The sequence below is a fragment of the Diadema antillarum genome, unplaced genomic scaffold (assembly GCF_040938485.1).
Source record: "Diadema antillarum isolate AM-2024a unplaced genomic scaffold, OU_Dant_1.0 scf00000030, whole genome shotgun sequence".
Taxonomy (NCBI): Eukaryota; Metazoa; Echinodermata; class Echinoidea; order Diadematoida; family Diadematidae; genus Diadema; species Diadema antillarum.
In genome coordinates this window covers 1,662,516-1,670,691 of record NW_027270919.1, presented here as the reverse complement: position 1 = coordinate 1,670,691, position 8,176 = coordinate 1,662,516, and the positions used below count along the sequence as shown (strand labels likewise).

The following is an 8,176-nucleotide window of genomic DNA, read 5'->3' as shown; positions in this document are numbered from 1 at the left end:
CAAAATAAAATTGGCATGACTTTGTAATGCGAACATTGCAAATTTGGTCTCAACAGTTGTAGAAGACTTGAAAAAAAAAAGTGAAGAAGCTTCATGATGAGGCCTTCTAAAATTGCAGAATCATTACACAAAACTTCAAGCCCACCCCCCCCCCCACCCCTTTTGGGTTAAGCAAGGTTTCATGCAGATGTGAATTGCTAAGATCCTCACAGACCAACTTGTGATCACACTGACCCACAAAAACAAACACACACCCACTGACATCAAAACCAACCTGGGTGAATTTGGGCCTCCCCAAGATCAATCAAGTATGCATGAAAATGGGTGGTCGCGATAACGTTTCCATCTGCAAGAGAAAACAAAGAACAAGGATAAAAACAGTAAACTTTTCACAATAATGGCAATCTCTTTCATACAAGGCCTAATGCAATCATTTTAACATTAACTCACACACTACATCTTCTGACAGGAGTAGGGTACTACGTGGCTCTCCAGTAACATTGCATTGCTGTGTGCTTACACAAAATTGAAGCACTGATTAAATTGATTTTCACTTCATATATATGAGACTGCTTCAGAAACACATGTATTCCTTCTGAACTTTTGTCATGAATGTTGATATGATACAAGTTTTTTCAAGTCTTGTATAGTCCTATTTCAAACAATCATGATGAATGCCCAGCCCCTTCCCTTCCCCCATGGTATTGATCAAATAAATGTGTGTACCATGAACATCATTGTGAGTGATTCCGCAGTCGTGGAGGAATTTCATTGCCTTGGCAATGCATGAAATCAGTCTCCACATTTGGTCAGGATGAATGTCGATGGTAAGAATCGACTGGCGGATTTCAAAAAGTGTCTGCCCCTCTATGAGCTGCTGGAAGATGTGGACATATTCTCTGCCCAGGGTAACGAGGTGCAGAACTGGAATGTAGTAAACACTGGAAGGTGTACTTCTGCTCTGCAAGATGACGCTGGCTTTCACCTCACCATCTTTGAAATATCGGGCAAGGATCTTGAGTGCATGTAAGAATTGAGAGGATGGTAAACACACCAGAAGTGTTCAGTTAATTGCCATGAGGCAAATCAAAGATATAAAACAAACGATATAAAACACCTGTTTCTTGACACTGGCCTAATCTAAGCAACAGTCACCGCCACGGGGGGGGGACCCACGAGAGGAGGAGATTGTGTTGGTTTTGGCATGGGCTATGTAGCTCCATGGTGCGTGTGTGTCTCGACAAACTTCTACAATGCTCTCCTTCGTATTCCTGTATTTTCGTTATCTATGGGTCAAATTTTTTCGTTCAAAATTCAAAACGGATGACTATAGAATTTCTCAATAGAATATAAAATCTAAAACTTTAGAAAGAGTAGAGAAAATTGAGTGCACTTTGAATGGTCTGCCACAGGCAGATATCCTTATCATGCTCTTACGTAATACGACAGCTGTTGCAGTCATTAAGCCCTGGCTCGGCCTCCAGGTTTGCCACGTCTGAGTAGAAAGTTATTTTGCAGTGGACAAATACATCTACTCCCATTCTCAAACGAGGAATCGTTAGGGGGTATAGCACCCCATCAGCTTCGTTTGGTGATGGGGTCTCGCCTCAAACGGGGGTTTGACGGCATGAATTGACTAGCAACAACACAATCGGTCACATAATTGATACATTGCAGGTGTTGTAAATTACATGTAAGAGGAAAAACATGTCAATACAAAAGTGTTAACACCCAATCACGAACAGGACAATTCAGGAGGGCGTACCCTTTCAAAAATGTCAATTGATCTGAAATTTAAAGGGACAATACAGTCTTGGTTGAGATAGGGCTTCTGATTTTCAACCTTTTTATGAGATAGTGAGAAACCTCTTATAAAACGTTGAAAGAGCATGATGTACACTAGTTCCAAGAGAGAATCAAAGTTTATTTGATGTAAATTGGTTTTGAAATGGCTGAGATATTCAAAACAAAGGGATGCTAATAAAAGGTGGGACCAACCTTTTACTAGCATCGTCTTGTTTTACTGCATTTACTTTACAGTCACTGTTAGTGACTGTAAAGTAAATGATCTATTATATCTTTAAAGGACAAGTTCACCTTCATAAACATAAGGATTGAGAGAATGTAGCAATATTAGTAGAACACATCATTGAAAGTTTGAGGAAAATCAGACAATCCGTTCAAAAGTTATGAATTTTTGAAGTTTTTGTGCAGTACCCGCTGGATGAGAAGACTACTGCTGTGTATGAATAACTTAGATGTCACATGCGTACAACAATATAAGGAAAATATAAAGAGAATTTCACAAAATTCCATCTTTTGAAAAAAGTACACATTCCCCTGACTCCTTACCGACACATGTTATGGGTAATATTATTCCCCCTGCCTTTAGAAAGAGGCAAGTCAAGTGCTCTTTTATTATTCGAAAAAAGTGAAAATATGTTGAATTTTCTTTTACATTTTCTTTATACTGTTGTACGCATATGACTCACAAGCTGTCGTAGTCTCCTCATCCAGCGGTTCCAACACAAAAATTTAAAAAATTCATAACTTTTGCATCGATTGTCCAATTTTCCTCAAACTTTCACTGATGTGTTCTACTAATATTGTTGCATTTTCTCAATCCTTATGTTTATGAAGGTGAACTTGTCCTTTAATGGTCTACATGGTCTACATCTCTTCATTATCCTATACAGGATGTTTTGGAACCACAAAATGCTAAAGGTTGAGATTTGGAGCATGTGGTAAAATGGTGATATCAATTAAGACATTTCTCAATTTGAGAGGCTTAGTATGCCATATAACTTTACACAGTCTCCCATGAAGTTCATGAGCACAGCCTAGTATACTTTCTTACAGCCATCATAAGACAAGCATTCAGCCATTAAAACACAAACACACAAGTGGGATTTTGTGGACAGTGACAATATTGCTACAACTACCAATCAGACCAGAATACCAGTACCCTTTAACCATTTTCTACCCTTATTCAGGATATCTGAGCAGCAAAACTGGATGAATAAGAAACTTTGATGGTAGCTTCTTTTACTCCTTTTTATTTGGTGAAATCACACCATTGATCAAATTATACTTGAACTATATTTCAATGTACGTATCATACATGCTACATTTCTGTACACTGAAATTATAATGGTATGTACGATCTGCAGACTACTGTTGTACAGTTGTCAATAGAAGACCGAGGTTCCACGACGTAAACAAAACGCATTGCTTGAAGTAGGGGCAAAAAACCATGTTTGTATTAAAAGCATAATTTACCATATGCACATGAAATAAAAACCTGGCATTAGTGCTTTAAAATAGTTCGAAAAAGTGACTTAGAAATAGACACAACCAATGTAAAAAATTTAATAGGTAAAATGGATGTTAGGTATTGTTAAATACACAAAATGTGAACAATAGTTATAATAAAAATGTTTCCAGACTAAACCGTCTACAGTTGCGGTTCATAGAGAAAAATACAGATATCTCCTTATATTTTAGGGTTTATCATGAAAATTTTATATGATAGGATGTTTTGCGATACAACAGACCAATACATATGCATTAAATGTCATATCTAAAAAATTTTTTAAATCACTGTCCCCAGAGGTAAACAGAACCTTTAAGCGCATAGTTCTAGCGCACAGTACACAAACTGCATACTCGCCAGCCCGTGTTGCTGACTTGAATAAAATCGCATGCGAAGATGGGACGTGGGCTGTAACGCTTAGCCCTATGCACTCGCCCATGCAAATAGAGCTAGCCCCCATAGGCAGTCTTTGTCCCTCGGCAAGTTGAGCCATGGCTTCATGATGTCAATGGAACCTCGGCTTGTCTATGCAGAGCGCAACTGGTATGCACGATTTTATAGCCATGGCACACATGCACACATGTAGCTACGAGGCAATACATTCCTGCTTTCTTTCGAAACATTTCTTCTTACCTTTTTCATTGCCAAATAGCACTTTGTTTTCTTGTCTTGAATGACCCAAACCATTCCATAGGTACCAGCTCCAATTTGTTCTTTTTCATCGTACTCATATTCTTGTCTGTACTCTCCTTTCTTTGTCACATTCAACTCCTGAAAAGAAAAGAGAACACGCACATAAAAAGTATGGTGGCCCATATTTATTGGAAAGGGCCTACAGACAAACTACTATCCAGTCTAAGCATAGCTCTAGCTGTAAAAAGTAACCATATTGACCCATGGCAATTAAGTAACCCCCAGTAACAAGCACATGTATGCACACAGTCACTGCAAGGGGAAGAGAAAGGCATTCCATAATTATGCTCATACCCACATGGGAAAGAATAAGTGTCACTGATCACACTGCAATGAATTCAGGAGAGTCTATGACATTGAGACTATGACTTGGATGATTTTTTTTTTTTTTTTTAAGTCTTCATGCAAACATTACAACAAAGAGTATTCACACTTTTGTCATTTTGTACATATTGGGGAAATGAAGATGAGCAGACCTGAAAACAGAGCTTGTGTGGAAAGGTCCCTCTTACAACCAACAACAGTTGAATGGTAACAGTACTTGGGGAAAACAAACTTGTTGTAAGCAAGTACATTGAAATAAAAAGACAGACTTGTACAAATGGCTAAGTTTGTGTTTACACATAACAAAGGTAAGATAATGAGAGAACAGAAAGGGAGAGAGGAAAAATTTTATTTTAGCACTTGAAAAACTGTGATATGGATTCAATGTTCACGAATACCAACAAAACATACTTTTAAGCATTTGGTATGAATAAAAAGTTCAAATGGATCAAAACAATATCTGTCGGACATAAAAATAGTTTGTCAGCACAATGCACCCCACTGCCAAATGGCAGTGGTTAGGCTGCTCAAAATCAACAGATGTCAGGAAACACATGGTATGAAGAATTCAATTTTTTTTTATTATTTGTTAGATTCATTTATCGATTTGAGACGCTGGTAAAAGTTTTCATCTCACAACATTTAGAAACTATTCACTTATTGGACTCTCTCAGGAATTTGTACTCCTAGAACTTCAGTAGATAACTTCTGTTTTGTCATTAGAAAATAAATTTAAATAAAGTCTTTGTTAGAATAAAAAGCATCACTTCAGCCTACCCCACAAGTTACAGCACAAGACACTTCTCTATGTTTTTGTCCACTTTTGGCTTTTTCAACTTCACATAGAAAGGTGTCAGGGCCAACAGCTTGCGAAGCTGCCTATGTGTCGCATGATTCCTCCAATGACAGAGAAGTAGTTTCATCCTGACCATAGAAATTGCAAAACTGCTCATCTCTTGTCTGGGTATCATCCTAATTAGAGCAACCAATCAAACAGAAACACACAAAGTTTTATTGCAAATATTTCATGGATGTTTACATCTCACGTTCTATATATGCAAAGTACATTAGGCTTAATACATGTTTTATGGTTATATCTTTTTTGTCAAATTCTACTCCGATAATTCTAATATTGTTGAACATGAAGCAGATGTTATAAATAAACGTAGAACACTATAAACCAAACCAATACAGGTGCAAAAGAAGTTTTTACCATCTAAACAGAATTGACACAATACATGCATCAAAGCAGTAAACGCAAACAAGTAAGTGCAAACTTCAGTATGCACTGCTAATATGTCTTTGAACATGTCCCATGGTACAATAATTCTTCCCAATCAATGCAAGTCAAAATGAGTCAGATTGTCAAGGAAAGTATTTCAGTCTGGATTTTTGTGGTCCAGATAAAGTTGTACATGTATTTTGTGGACTCAATGGGCAAAGTTCTTCTTACAGTTCTCTCATAAAGACATGGAACAAAGGCCCATTCTCAGTATATATTTTTGGCAAAGGCCTGCAATCTTCACATTTCATTCTCTCCGCAAAACAGTAAAGAGCAATTGTACTTGGACAACAAACATTTAATAATACGTTTAAATGTAAAATGCTCACCAAAGAGCACTTAAATCTTTTGCAAAGAACATTTACAGTGCAGCTCTCTTTCAAGATGCATTTTCTCATATCTTCTCAACACAACTATGTGACAGTGTTGAGGCAACAGCACAGTCTATGGATAAATTATATGAAACTGACATAAAGTCAGCTCCATCCCAGCCCTACCCACGTTGAAATCAGACAATTGAACATCAGCTATGAGACTCTGTATGTTTTAAGAAACAATAACATTGGAGTCCTTCACATAGTGATATAGGCAAATTAGATGAGGCAATGATTGCCTAATGTTGTGTTCACACATCTTCCCACTGTTACTCCAAATGAAATCATACACAATACAGCACTTCTACTACTTGCAGGGCTGCCAACACAGGAAACTAGTTGAGAGTGAGCCTCCCATAGGCCAATGCTATAATTTAGGAGTCAAAATGAGTGAGATCCATAGAAATGCATGCAAATGAAATAAAGTTTTAGAGTGAGAAAGGACCAAAATGCGTGAGTCTCATCCACGCTCAATGCACGTGTGAGAGTTGGCAGCCCTGTACTTGCATCATATTAGTGCAGGGTTGCACAAACTTAGCAATCGTGGCTTGATTAAGGGAGATAGGGTTAAGTACTTATATTGAGTTATTGATTACTAAGTATAATTTGAACATTTTGAACGTCCTTGGGTGCGTTCGAGTGCTCTAAAGCGAACCAAAGTGAACTGAACCAAAGCGTACCATACCGAACTGTGCCAGTTTTGGAGCGTTCGAGCACTCTGTTGAGAAAGCATACCCCACGAGTTGTTTTTAGAAGAGGTCACGCTTGTTTGTAGCAAGAATGTCATCGACCTGGCGCTTGAACGACTTACACCTGTCCCAAACAAAGAGAATGATGTCTTTCCATTGTGACGTATGCGCATGATACGCGCATGCTTTACAGCGAACTTTTGGTACGCTTTGGTACACTTTTGGAGCACATCGGGAAGTGGTCTACTTTTGGCTCAGTACAGTACAGTACGGTACACTTTACGAAGCGTTCTAGCGCTCCTCTGGCGCGGGTACAGTACGGTACAGTTCGCTTTAGGAGAGTGCTTGAACGCACCCCTTGATACAAACTAGGTAGCTAGATGTATGTGCAATGTCATCACTGTATTTTTAAAGGCGCATAGACCCAGTGGGTGCGGGGGCGCTGTTGATGATACTGCCAATCACAGTAGCATCGATACTAAGATTGCCGAAGTTGAGCTGTCATGAAGAGTAAATGACGTAGGTGTTGCTGGGTAATGTTGCCTTCATTGTCTTTCTGCGCATCACTGTCTGTAGTAATGCCAGGGTGTGTGCATATGTGCTTCTTAGCACGACATCACAAAAGAAGTTTGCTAAAGCTGTCATCCTCCTCAGCCGAATCATTATTTCATTATATTGTTCTACCCTTTCAAATGTCAAATTGACGATGGAGAGATGTTTCACTCTAAAGTGTATGTGTTTGTATAAGTAAGCAAACAAGGTAAGGGAGAAGGCAAAGAGAAACTTACAGCTTCACACTGGCTGAGGAGCCTCACTGGACGCCTGTTGGGTGGGCCCTCACCGCCAGCTCCACCACCCCTGCCAGAATCAACCCCATTTCTGGTTCCCGTATGATGAGCGGTAGACTGACCACCACCAGTACAGGAAGCTGCTGCCCCAGTTCTCTACACAGTAAAGAAGGAAGAACTAAAACGTGTGATAACAAAAAACAATGAGTTGGATAACACTATGGATGGTACAGTAGGCCTATTGGTGGAGGCGAGGATTGGGCTTGCAACTTTTTAGAAGATACCATGAAACCACTTGTGAAATTTTACATAGCATACCATTCAAAGACAAATTCTAAGTTTATTTGAAGGAAATCAGTTCTGGAGTGGCTGAGACATCCAAAACAAAGTAAAATAAAGTGATCGTAATAAAAGTTGGGTTCCACCTTTTATCAGGATTACTCTGTATTGGATATCTCAGCCATTTCAAAACCAATTTTCATCAAATAAATGCTGAATTACATAATCTTTCATATTTCATAGGAGGTTTCTCATTTTGTTGCCCCAAAATGCTAGAAACCTGTAGTTAGGTCTCAACCAAAACTATACGATCCCTCTAAACATTTCGTATATCAGTGGTCTAAAGCACTGATACAATATAACCAGTGTCATGAATTTGTACCTTTGAAAAACAAACAGTCAAGAGTTCAGGGGGTTTGATGCTCACCTGAGCT

General features: G+C 38.7%; 1 long non-coding RNA gene across 1 annotated transcript; it reads right to left on the bottom strand.

Moving 5' to 3' along the window:
• Positions 1-274: 274 nt before the first annotated feature.
• Positions 275-5,244, bottom strand: LOC139740707 (uncharacterized). Its single transcript, XR_011711586.1, has 4 exons — positions 5,108-5,244; positions 3,947-4,084; positions 727-1,015; positions 275-346 (listed from the first exon to the last, which is right to left on the bottom strand). It is a non-coding gene; the product is annotated as an uncharacterized lncRNA (long non-coding RNA).
• Between the last annotated feature and the right edge of the window lie 2,932 nt (positions 5,245-8,176).